This window comes from Furipterus horrens, unplaced genomic scaffold (genome assembly GCF_987537825.1).
Source record: "Furipterus horrens unplaced genomic scaffold, mFurHor1.1.pri manual_scaffold_4, whole genome shotgun sequence".
NCBI lineage: Eukaryota > Metazoa > Chordata > Mammalia > Chiroptera > Furipteridae > Furipterus > Furipterus horrens.
Window position 1 is genome coordinate 112606207 of NW_028327174.1, and position 14119 is coordinate 112620325.

The 14119-nt window shown below is 39.2% G+C and overlaps 1 pseudogene; it reads right to left on the reverse strand.

Annotated features, from left to right (window-relative positions):
• Nucleotides 1-2245: 2245 nt before the first annotated feature.
• ZNF484 (zinc finger protein 484) lies at nucleotides 2246-12615 on the reverse strand (annotated as a pseudogene).
• Between the last annotated feature and the right edge of the window lie 1504 nt (nucleotides 12616-14119).

Below are 14119 nucleotides of genomic sequence, written 5' to 3' on the forward strand. Positions count from 1 at the left end.
GACAGCTTTGCTGGATAGAGTAATTGTGGCTGTAGGTTTTTGATTTTCATTACTTTAAATATTTCTTGCCAGTCCCTTCTTGCCTGTAAAGTCTCCTTTGAGAAATCAGCTGATAATCTAATTGGGGCCCCTTTGTACATAATTCTCTTCCCTCTAGCTGCTTTTAAGATTCTCTCTTTATCTTTAATTTTTGACAATTTGATTATAATGTGTCTTGGTGTGGTTCTCCCTGGGTCCAGTTTATCTGGAACTCTCTGTGCTTCCTGGACCTGTAAGTCTATTGCCTTCCCCACGTTAGGGAAGTTTTGCTTCATTATTTTTTCACATAATCTTTCAATTTCTAGTTCTTCTTCTTCACCTTCTGGCAACCCTATAATTCATATGTGAAGTGTTAAATATGGTCAGGGACGCTGAGATAATTCCAGCAAGCAGGATGAATGGCCAGTACGCTCGGAGGACTGTGGCTCGCTCAGACCATCAGCGGAGAGCGGGAAGCCTCATCCTCCTTTTATTAGGATTTCAAAAGTTACTAAAAATAGAACGGAGTGTGAGCTTTACAGCCAACAATAAAAGAATCTTTAACGGTGAAAGAATTCTTACAAAGTATCATTAATGTGTAAAATACAGCCAGGGTAACTTCTGGTTTTGATAGCATCTATCAGGGAAACAAAGCAGATCCACTAATCATCAAGGCCAGCCCCAATTTAAGACTTTATCTTCAAGGAGGAAGATGGAGTACTCAACAGAGCTCTTTGTCCTCAGGATTCCATGACCCAGTGGCCTGAACAGCCTAAAGCCACAGGCAGAGATGAGATTAGCTCATCATCTCCTGAGTCACAGGACACCTGGGCAGAGGGACATGGGAATGCCCCTACCCAGAGATCTGTGTTCCTGCAACAATATGTTCATTCGCTTATAGCTGTCTCAGAGATTTCTGAGCCTCTCCTCATATTCCTCACTTTTTGCTTCCTCTTTCTGCACTGGTTGACTTTGTTCCTTCCCTATGTTCTGATTTGTTGATTTGATCCCTGGTTTTCCTTTCCTCACCACTTGTCTCATATGTGTTTTTTTTTTTTTTTTTCATTTCAGCAGGACTAGCCTTCATTCTTTTCCCATCTTGTTCAAGACCTTTTCTAGTTCTGTAAGCTGCCTTGTGACTATAGCTCTGAACTGAGCCTCAGAAAGATTACCTATTTGTTCATTGGTTAATTCACATATTTGCTTTCTGGTCAGCTGCATGATTGGTATCTATCATTATCCCTGCCATCCTGACAGGTTTGTTCACCTTTCCTTCTTGGGTGGGGCTGTCACACCTTTTACACTATAGGGGGTGGAGCCCCATGCACTCATCACTACCGGGCGACCCTTTTCACCACACTGTGGCACTTTATGTGGGGGAAGGGGTCCAAGATGGATTCCTGCTGTTCATTCTCCACTGAGAGACCAGGAGCCTCTGTCTCTGTCCCCACACCCTCAGGGCCTCGCAGTCCAAGGCAATGGGGGTCTGCCTTCCCCGGCATTGGAATCACGAGATGATGGGTTTAGTCTGCAGCTAGGTGTGGTCCCCAGGCTCTTCTCTCCTCCCTTAAATATGGGTGTCTGTGCTTACTGGGTCCTGTCGCTCATTGCTGCAAGCCACTTGATCTCTCCGCCCCAGCTTCACCACTCCTACCCATTTGGACAAGCACCGCTTGTTTATAACTTCATATGTTGGGCTTCCATGTAGCTTTATTTTCTGGAACTTCTGGTTATTTCTGGTTATTCAGTAGTTGTAGTTCTTCTTAGTTGTGGACAGAGATGGAGCGTGTCATTCTAGGCCTCCATCTTGGCCGGAAGTCCAGTACAAAGTGTTTTTGCTACCCAGTGCATGAAAAACTCAACAGCTCTGAATTCATAAAGCTGCTTATCTAAAACATGAAACAAGAAAAATATCTGTTATTTCCTTGTATATTTACTATTATTTGCATGAACTTGACAATGCCATTATCTGTCATATAACCAACCATTATACTTTGCTTAAACACTCTCTCTAAAGTTTCTCCCGAAATGTATAACTAAATATCAGCTATGTGATGCAGAAATTTATACTTCTGATGAGAGGAAACCTGGCTTTGGTTACCTCCTACTTCTTTGAAAAGCTGTAGCATCACACAGCTTTTTATTCCCATGCCATGATTGTGACATTGAGCACTCTATTTCCTCAGTATGAAATTTCTGATGAGTTGTCTTTCAGTTTAAGGCTTTCCTAAGAATCACTGCATGTATAGGGTTTTTATTTACTATGAATTTTCTGGTGTTTAATAAGATTTGATCTGATGGTGAAGACTTTTTCACATTCAGCACATATGCAGTAGTCCCTCTCTATATCACGGTTCACTTATCATGGCCTCACTGTATTGCAGGATTTAAAAAAATATTATATTTAATTATATATTGCACATTTTTTGCTATATCGCCAGATTCTGCGGTACTGTATATGTACGTTGTTAAAGTTACATAGGTTTAATAGTGTAGAATATGTTTAAGAACATAGTAGTGTTTATAGAAGTGTGGAAAAGGTTAATAAGGGAGTGGGGAAAGGTTAATAAGGGACTGGGAATGGTTTGTGTGTGGAAAGAGTTTATAAAGCCTTAAAATATATATAAATACTAAAATAAACGTAAGGTTCCTACTTTGTGAATTTTCACCTATCGCAGGGGAGAGGGGTGTTTAGAACGTAATACCCACGATAAGTTCAGGAATAAAGTATATGGTTTTCTCCTGTGAGAATTCGCTGATGCTAATGTAGTTTTGACTTCTTAATGAAGGCCTTCCCACAGTCACTGCATTCATAGGGTTTCTCTCGATTGTGAATTCTTCCATGTTGATTTAAGTGGGACTTCTGGATAAAGGATTTCCCACATTCAGTACAAATATAAGGCTTCTCTCCTGTATGAGTTCTTTAATGCATAACTAGTGTTAATTTTCTTGCAAAGGCTTTCCCACATTCACTGCACTCATACTGTCTTTCTCCAATATGAGCTTGCTGATGTATATGGAGACCTGATATTTTAGTGAAGTCACTGCATTTATAGGGTTTCTCTCCAGTATAAATTTTCTGGTGTGTAAAGAGATGTTATCTGTCAGTAAAAGCCTTTTCACATTCAGCACACCTGTAGGTTCTCTCTCCAGTGTGAATTTGCTGATGTACATGGAGTTGTGATTTCTTAGCAAATGATTTACCACAGTTAGTGTATTCATAAGGTTTCTCCCAAGTATGAATGATCTTATGTGTAATAAAATGTGACTTGTGAAAGAAGGCTTTCCCATATTCACTGCAAACACAGGGTCTTTCCGCTCTATGAAATTCTGGTGCACACTTAGTGTTGACTTCTGAATGAATGCTTTCCCACATTCACTGCACTCATAATGTCTCTCACCAGTGTGCCATTTCTGATGTGTTCTGAGCCATGACTTCCAGGTGAATGATTTTCCAGTCATTGCATTTATAGGGTTTCTCCCCAGTATGAATCTTTTAGTGTTTAATGAGATTTGACCTGTCACTCAAGGCCTTCCCACATTCAGGACAAATATAGGATTTTTCTCCAGTGTGAATTTTATGATGCATAATGAAATTGCTCTTGTGGGTGAAAATCTTCTCACATTCTGTGTGAATTTGCTAATGGACATAAAGTTGTGACTTCTTTATAGAGGACTTCCCACATTCACTGCATTCATATGATTTCTCTTCAGTATGAATTCTCTCATGCATAATATGTGACCTCCGGATAGAGGCTTTCCCACATTCAAAACATACATATGGTTTCTCTCCTATATGAATTTTATGATACATACTTAATGTTGGTTTCCTTGTTTGTGTAGGCTTTCCCACATTCAGTACATTCAAATTGTTTTTCTTGGACATCAGAAGATGGAGGAGGAGTGAAGGGAGGCTACGCTTTCTAGATCCTGAGACCCGTTTGTAGTTTGGAATGATTGCAGACAGAACATCTCAGTGAGCGTCTGGAAACTGGCAGGAGTTGAGCCTTGGCAATGGTGAATCAGAGAAGACCATCTGGGAATGACCTGTTCGGTGAGGATAGCGGAGGAAGAAGGGACGAGATGGGATTTCTGACTGGGTTGGCTTCCCAAGCTGCAGCTGGAAATATACAAAAAATTTTTAGTGACCACAGGCTTACCCAGAGAGGAATCAGGAAGGGAGCAGGTCTCTGCCCACTGACAGAGCCAAGAGTGGGCCAGGTGGCATCTGGCGCTGAGAGATAAGAAACAGCGCACTGCTGTGTATGAAAGAATGTGTTTTTCCTTTATATTTTTCTCTTGTAGTCTGCAGAGAGGGGAGGAGATTTTGGGGGTGATAGGACATTCTTGATGAGTGCAGGCACAGAAGTGTGCTCGCTCACTCCCCAACCTTCCCCTTGGGTCACGCGGGTGCGCACAGGGAGTCAACATCGTCCGCTGGCCGCGCATCCGGGTGTCCCTCAGACCCACCCCAACAGGCATGAGATCAAAGCGCCAACAGGAGCAAAATTGGCCCACAGGGCATGCAGGAGACCATGCGCATACACCCTTGGCCCTCCCCAATAGGTGCCAAGCCAGTGCACAGCCCACTTGCACAAGCTCTACTCGTGCCCACCCAGGCAGGTGCAGAAACAAGCGGGCGGCTGCAACACAAGAACAGTGGCTGGCAGCACTCACAGACACCCAATTCCACCATGCGCAAGTGTCTGGGGCCCTTCCCCAAGGGGCGAGAGACCAACTCCCGGGACATGGCTCGGCAGGCCTGACGCTAGCGCGCAGGTAACTGTGCATGCGCCCGTGTGTGCGCACAAGCACTCCGGCCCACTCCAACAGGAGCCAAGTGAACGCACTGACCACCACAGACGAGCAAGTGTGCAACCCAGTGAGCGCGAGGCTAGCGTAACTAACACGGCATGCAGGTGCACACCACTGCCCTCAGAATCAGGAACCTCTGGCCCGCCTCAATAGACCAGCTGTGGATTCAGAAAAAGAAGACTACACACAAAGGCTGAACTGAGTAAAATCTTTCATTTTTTTTTCTTTTTAAAAAATTTTAAATTCTATTTTAGTTTTTTTATTTGTATTTTATTTTAATTCTTTTAATTTCATAATTTTAATTTTTACTTTTATTATTTAAATGTTTTTAAAACTGTCTCTTTAATTTGTTTCATACCATCTCTCCCTCTCATCTTTCCTCTTTAATTTTTCTTTATTTGTTTTGTTTAGCCTCCTTTTCACACTAAATATATAGCATATAACTACTATATAAATCTAATACTATACAATTCCACTTTCTTACTATATTCTGAATTCTTCCCTCTTTTTATTAATATTAACATACAATGTAAATATTACTTTTTGTCTTGCATAGTCTCGAAACTACTTGCTACTATTATTAATCTATCATCCCCCTCTCAAAAATCATTTTTTTCTTCATTAGAAACAACTCATCTATTCTTCCTATAGTATAAAAGCCCTAACCTCTCTACATTTATATTAATACTGGCTCATTTGCTGACGATAGTGGGATAGAGGGTGAGGGATATTTTTGAGGGTGTAGGTTTCCTGCCTGCACTGTGTGTTTGTTTTTTACAGCATCTCCACAAAAGAACTCAAGACAAAGTGGACAGAGTGACTCACAATCAACTAGCCAGAGGGAAGGTCCCACCAAAGAGCATCTGAAATATAACCAGGCAGAATAAACAAATGACATAAAGGGTATCCCAAGAACATCAGGCTAAAGAGATCAAAGACTCTGCACCACTGAAACCCCCAGATCTCCTATATAGAACCCAATACTACAAAGGTGGGAAGTCAAAGCAGACAAATCCAAAAAACAAAAACAAACAAGAAGAATTCCAACATGGGAAGAAGCAGAAACAAGCTCCCAATAAAAGGGAAAGAGGAATACCCAGAAAGAGAGGTAGATGGAATAGACATAACCTAGATTTCAGACATGGAATTCAAAATAATGGTGGTGAAGAAGCTCTATGTACTTGACAACCTCAAAAACAACTACGACAACCTCCAAGGAAGTTACCAACAGCTCCAAGAAAATTACAGGGAACTTGCAGAGAACTACACCAGCATATAAGAGAACACAGAAACTATTAAAAAGAACCAGGAATAAATGAAGAATACAATCTCTGAACTGAAAAACACAGTAGAATCAATCAAAAGCAAACTAAACGAAGCAGAGGATCCAATCAGTGAATTAGAGGACAATGTAGAAAAAAATTCTCAGACTATACAACAAAGTGAAAAAAGACTGAAAAAGTATGAAGAAGCTCTAAGGGAATTACAGGATAGCATGAGGAGAAATAATATCAGGATCATCAGAATAAGAGACGGAGAAGAAGAACAAGGGATAAAGAAGCTGATAGAAGTAATGACAGAAAATTTTCCTAACCGGATGAGAGAAAAAGTCATGCAAATCCAAGAAGCACAGAGTTCCAATGAAGTGGAACCCCAAAAGGCCCACTCCAAGGCACATCATAATTAAAATGACAGCATTCAAAGACAAAGGAAAAATCCTAAAAGCAACAAGAGAAAAACAGCAAATAACATATGAGGGAGCTCCGATGAGGCTATCAACCGATTTCTCAAGACAAACACTACAAGCCAGAAAGGAATGGCAAAAAATATTTCAAGCAATGAAAAACAAAGGCGTACAACCAAGAATACTCTACCCAGCAAGGCTCTTATTCAAAATGGAAGGTGAAATAAGGAGTTTCTCAGACAAAGGAAGACTAAAAGAATACATCTCCACAAAACCAGCATTGCAAGAGATGCTAAAAGGAATGTTTTAGGAAAAAGAAGAAGAAAAAAGGAGAGGAACACAGGTACAAAGGGAAATGAATAAATACATGTCAGTAATAACCTTAAATGTAAATGGATTAAAGATTCCAATTAAAAGACACAGGGTAACGTAATAGATAAGAAAACATGACCCACATATTTGCTGTCTACAAGAAACACACCTCAAAACAAAAGATTTTCACACACTGAAAGTAAAGGGATATAAAAAAGTATTCCAAGCAAACAAACATGAAAAAAAAAGCTGGGGTAGCAGTACTCATATCAGACAAAACAGATTTCAAAACAAAGGCAATAAAAAGAGATAAAGAAGGACATCTCATAATACTTAATGGAACAATCCATCAAGAAGATATAACAGTGATAAACATATATGCACCCAACAAAGGAGCACCCAAATACATAAAGAAAATACTAGAATACCAGAACAAGGATATTAACAGCAACACACTCATAGTAGGGGACTTTAACACTCCATTATCAACAATAGAGAGATCTTCGAAGCAAAGAAACACCAAGGATACACAGGCATTGAACAACAAACATGAACTTAACTGATATATATAGAACTTTTAACCCCAAAGAAGCAAAATACACATTTTTTTCAAATGCACATGAGACATTTTCAAAGATAGACCACATGAAAGGACACAGAACAAGACTCAACAAATTCAAGAAAATTGAAATTATACCAAGCATCTTTTCAGATCACAATGCTTTGAAACAAATAACCTCAGAGAAAAGAATCAAAGACATCCAAACTCATGGAGAATGAATAACATGCTATTAAATAATGAATGGGTTAACAATGACATCAAAGAAGAAATAAAGAAATTTCTGGAAACTAATGATAAAGAACATACAACAGCCCAAAACCTATGGGACACAGCAAAAGTAGTCCTGAGAGGTAAGTTCATAGCAATACAGGGATATCTGAAAAACATAGAAGAATCTCAAATAAAAAATATAACCCTAAAGCTAAAAGAACTAGAACAACAACAACAAACAAAACCTACAGCAAGAAGAAGAAAATAAATCATCAAGATCAGAGCATAACTAAATGACATAATACTAAACAAACAATTCAAAAGATCAACAAAACTAGGAGCTGGTTCTTTGAAAAAAATAAACAAAATCGTCAAGCCTTTAGCCAGGCTCATTAAGAAAAAAAAGAGAAAACCCAAATAAACAAAATCAGAAACAAAAAAGGAGAAATCAGGACTGATAACACAGAAATACAATGGATTGTAAGAAATTACTACAAACATCTGTATGGCAAGAAATTCGAAAACCTAGAAGAAATGGACAAATTTCTAGAAACATATAACCTTCCAAAACTGAATCAAGAAGTAGAAAGTCTCAACAGACCAATTACAAAGAAGGAAATTGAAACAGTAATAAAAAATCTCCCTGCACACAAAAGGCCTGGCTGAATGACTTCACAGGCGAATTTTACAAAACATTTAGGGAAGAACTAACTCCAACCCTCATCAAACTATTCCAGAAAATCCAAGAAGAGGGGAAAATCCCAAACTCTTTCTATGAAGCCAGTATTACCCTAATTCCAAAACCAGGTCAAGACACAACAAAGAAAGGAAACTACAGGCCAATATCACTGATGAACATAGATGCTAAAATCCTCAACAAAATATTGGCAAACAGGATCCAGCAATACATCAAAAAGATCATAAACCACGATCAGGTGGGATTCATCCCAGGGATGCAAGGATGGTTTAATATTCACAAATCAATGAATGCAATTCATCACCTAAACAAAAGGAAAGACAAAAATCACATGATCATATCAATAGATACAGAAAAAGCATTTGATAAAGTACAACACCCATTTATGATGAAAACACTCAGCAAAATGGGAATAAAGGGATCATACCTTAACATAATTAATGCTATATATGAGAAACCTGAAGCCAACATCATACTTAATAGACAAAAACTGAAAGCATTCTCCAGAAATCAGGAACAAGACAAGGCTATCCACTTTCTCCACTCCTATTAAACATAGTGTTGGAAGGCCTGGCTACAGCAATCAGACAAGAAAAAGAAATAAAAGGCATCCAAGTTGGGAAAGAAGAAGTAAAATTATCATTTTATGTAGATGACATGATAGTATACCTAGAAAACCCTATAAACTCCACTAAAAAACTTCTCGACATAATAAGTGAGTTTGGCAAAATAGGGTACAAAATAAATATACAGAAATCTAAGGCATTTCTCTACACCAACAATAAAATATCAGAGACAGAAACAAAAAAGAAAACACCACTTACTATAGCAACAAGAAAAATAAAGTACCTAGGAGTAAACTTAACCAAAGAGATAAAAGACCTGTATTCTGAAAATTATGTAACCCTGAAGAAAGAAATTAAGGTAGATACAAATAAATGGAAGCAAATACCATGTTCTTGAATGGGGAGAATCAACATAAAAATGGCCATACTACCCAAAGCAATTTATAGATTCAATGCAATCCCTGCTAAAATACCAATGACATATTTCAGACCTGGAACAAATACTTCAAAAATTTATATGGAACAAAAAGAGACCCCAAATAGCCACAGCAATCTTGAGGAAGAAGAACACAGTAGGAGGAATCACAATACCTGATACTAAACTATACTATAAGGCCAAGGTAATCAAAACAGTCTGGTACTGGCATAAGAACAGACATATAGATGAATGGAACAGAATAGAGAGCCCAAAAATAAACCCAGGTCTATATGGTCAACTAATATTTAACAAAGTGGGAAGGAATATAAAATGGAGTGAAAAGAGCCTCTTCAACAAATGGTGCTGGGAGAACTGGACAGGGACTTGCAAAAAAATGAAACTAGACAACCAACTTATACCACACATGAGAATAAACTCAAGATGGATCAAATACTTAAATGTAAGTCATGACACCATAAAAGTCCTAGAGGAAAACATAGGCAGGAAAATTTTAGATATCCCACGTAACAATATCTTCATGGATACATCTCCTAAGGCAAGAGAAATAAAGGAAAAAATTAACAAATGGGACTAAATCAAACTAAAGAGATCCTGCTCAGCAAAAGAAAACATCAGCAAGATGAAAAGGGAAGCAACCATATGGGAAAATATATTTGCCAGTGATACCTCAGACAAGGGATTTAACTCCAAAATATATAAAAAACATATTTGAATCATATAAGATTCAAAACCAAGAAGACAGACAACTGAATTTAAAAATGGGCAGAGGACCTGAACAAACACTTCTCCAAAGAGGACATACAGAGGGTCCATAGACATATAAAAGAATGCTCAATGTCACTAGTCATCAAAGAGATGCAAATAAAAACCACAATGAGATATCACCTCACACCACTCAGAATGGCCATCATCAACAAATCAACAAACAACAAGTGCTGGCGAGGATGCGGAGAAACGGGAACCCTACTGCACTGTTGGTGGGAATGCAGACTTGTGCAGCCACTATGGAAAACAGTATGGAATTATCTCAAAAAACTAAAAATGAAACTGCCTTTTGAACCAGCAATTCCACTCTTAGCATTATACCCAAAGAATCCTAAAACCCTAATTCAAAAGAACTTATGCACCCCTGTGTTCACAGGAGCACTATTTACAATTGCTAAGTGCTGGAAATAGCCTAAGTGCCCATCTGTAGATGAATGGATCAAAAACTGTGGTACATTTACACAATGGAATACTATGCAGCAGAGAGAAGGAACTCCTGCCATTTGTGACAACGTGAATGGAACTAGAGAGAATTATGCTTAGTGAAATACGCCAGGCAAAGAAAGAAAAATACCATACGATATCTCCTAATACAGGAAACTAAAGAACAGCATAAAAAAAATGAACTAAATAGAACAAGGAACAGAATAACAGTCAATAGTGGGGAGGGGGCGGGAGAGTAGGGGATAAGTAAGGGAAGGGTTTAGTCAAGGAATGTGTATAAATGACTCATGAACATGGACAACGGGGAGGGATATGATAATGGGAGAAGGATTGGGCTGGGTGGGTGGGAGCAATGGGGGAAAAATGGGACAACTGTAATTGAATAACCAAAAAATAAAATTAAAAAAAATAATAATAATAACAAGTGTTAGCAAGGGTGTGGAAAATTTGAACCTTCATACACTGCCTGTAGGGAAATAAAATGGTGTAGGCACTTTGGAAAAAAAAAAAAAAAGAAAAACCAAAAAATAAAAATTAAAAGAAAAACAAAAAACAAAACCAAAAAAAGTGTTTTTTTTTCTCCAGTATAAGTTTTCTATGTATATTAAGATTTAAATTCTGAGAGATGTTTCTCCCACATTCACTGTATTTATTGGATTTTTCTCCACAATAAATTCCTTTGCATCTAAACAGCTCTAACATCTGAATAAAGGTTTTCCATATTCAATGCATTTATAATTTCCCTCAGTATGACTATTCTCATGTTTTGATTTGAGGAAAGAGTTCTTCTCATATTCAGTGCATATATAAAAATTCTCTCCTGTGTAAACCTTCTGAGCTATAGCAAGTTGGGAATTCTGAGTGAAGATTGTTTTGCATTTGCAGCATTCGTTGTTTGTCTTTAGTATAATTATCATCATGTGCAAACAAGTGTGTATTCTGAGTAAAAATGTTTACACAACCAGAAAATAAAAAGAGTTTATTTCCAGTATGAATTTCTTGATATTGAATAAGAGTTTGCTTATGACTCAGAAGTTCTTTACATTGATTATATTCACTAGCATTCATTTCTGTATAAGAATTTATATGAGTAAAATTATTACCATATCCAATAATCATATCAAAATTTTCTGTTGCATTGTTTCTATTATAATTGCATAAGTTTAAAATAGGCTTCAAACTCTTTCCAAAATGAGTCATAGTTAAAGAGTCTTTTTCCTGAAGAAACAAAGTATGTGTTTGTATGAACTATTTCCTCTGTGTCTTTATAGCCATAATCCCTTTCATTAACTACTGTTTCCTTGTTGATGAAGGCAATGTGACTTAAATGTTTGTTCTGGTTTTCTTCATATCTCCCTGTCTGTTCATTATCTTGCCACAATTCTAAAATGGAATGTGGGTCATCTCTTGTGAAGAAATAAATTCTTTCAAACTTGATTGAAACTTTTTAAGACAATCCCTGGTGCGAAGTTCCAAAACCAATATCCTGATCTGCAAAATAAAGAAAATAATAAAACACACAAAGAACAATTAACAGAACACAAGTAATAAAAGATTTGATTCACCGTGAACACTAAGAAATAAATTCTATATAACAAATATATAAAATATATAAACTACACATAAACATATTGTTGTACCTACTTATATCTAATATTCTAAGATCAAGGCTACCTGACAGTTTCATGCTGAAACCTGGGAGGAGCTCTCAGAGTGGTCACTGGCAGCTTGCAGTCAGGGGAGCAGTGGACTGTGGCAGCATGTCCCAGGTTTACCCCCTGACCTTGTCTGTCAGAACCCTCTCATCCCCACTTTTCCCACCCTGCTCAAGAGATCTGCACATCTGACGACCTCCACCTCCAGACCCTTTGCTGTGACCTGCCCTCTATCCCCACTGATCACTGACTAATCAAGTTTCACCTTATTGGGTGAGTCTCTCGTCAGGTAGACTGTCTCGTTTCTGAGCCTACTGTCTCTGCTTGAAAATCGTAGGCTTAGGTCAGTCTTCCTTGGAGCCTTGCGCCTCTTCAACTTCCACTGGCAGTTGGGGGCACCCAGCCCATGGACAATTTGTTTGAGGCCTTTGCACCTTGGAGACTTCATGCTCAGTTGAACTTCCAGAGGTGGCTGGGGACGCCCTCCCCCTGGGCAGTTCACTCAGGGCCCTTGAGCCTCATAGAATTAGTGGCTTGAGGGGGGACACCCCTTAACCCTCCTGATTCATTTCATTTTAGGATCACCCTCTTGGTTGTTACTCTCAGTACCATGGGAGCAAGTCAGTCCCTACCTCCGAAGGACTCCCCTTTGGGTTGTCTCTGTCAGGACCTCCAGACCCTTCATATAGGGTCCCAGGTAAAGCTAAAAAAGCTAATTTCTCTCTCCACTGTTGCCTGGCCTCAATATTCTCAATAACAAATACCGTTGGCCAGAACATGGAATATTTGACCTCCAAATTCTTACTGAACTCAAGAACTACTTTAGGCATAATGGCAAATGGTCTGAAGTTCTATGCACAGAGGCCTTTTTGACTCTTTGCAGCAAACCTTTGTCCCTTTGCTCCTCCTGCTTCCCCCTCCAACTTATTCTCTTTCAACTGACCTCTGCCCACAGTTCCTCTGTGTTGACAAGCTCCCCCAACTCACCCCAATCCTCGTCTTTTACAGAAGCAGACCCCTCAGACCTTGGACACCTTTATCCCTCCCCATACACCCTCTCCTGGTCAACAGCTCCCCCCGCGGTAAATCCTTCTCCCTCATCCCCCTCCTCTCCTGATTCACCAGCCAAAGACAATCCGTTACCACACCCGGACTCCACCCCTCTCATTTCACCTCCCCACACCCATTCTTGGGCTACCCTCACACCATCGCTCTCCCCATTATCCTTGGGCCTGTACCCTCTTTGCAAGGTGGCGAGAGCTAAGGGCACTGTCAGGGTACATGTCCTTGTCTCTCTCATGGATTTAGCCCAAATTGAGGACCATCTAGGTTCTTATACTGCAGATCCTACCCACTTTTGCAAGGAGTTCCAATATATAACTCAGACCTGTTCATTAACATATCAAGATGTCCATGTCATCCTAATCTCCTCCACCACCCCAGAAGAAAAACATCATATTCTGTCTGCTGCCTCTACATTTGTGAACAACTTACATGTCTGGGATCCCTATAGAAATCCAGCCAAACCCACTGCAGTTCCAGCTGCAGATCCTCACTGAAACTATTAGCCAGGGTCCCCTGATTTAGCTAACATGTCTCATTTTCTCACATGCCTGGTTGAAGGCATGTGTAGGGCTTCCCTTAAGGCTGTCAATTATAAAAATATCATAGAAATAATGCAGGCAGTCTCTGAGAAGCCAGTCTTATTCATGAACCACCTTACAGAGGCTGTTCCCAAATACATCAACTTGGACCCCAACTTGGAAGAAGGCAAGGTCTATCCTAATACCCATTTTATTACACACTCCACCCCTGATATTAAAAGAGTTACAGAAGCTTGAGGGTGGACCCAAAACTCCCCAAATGGACCTAATTCGGACTGCCTTCTAAGTCTTTAATAATGAGATGAGGAGGAAAAACAACAAAAATTAAAAAGAGACCAGCTGGAAACC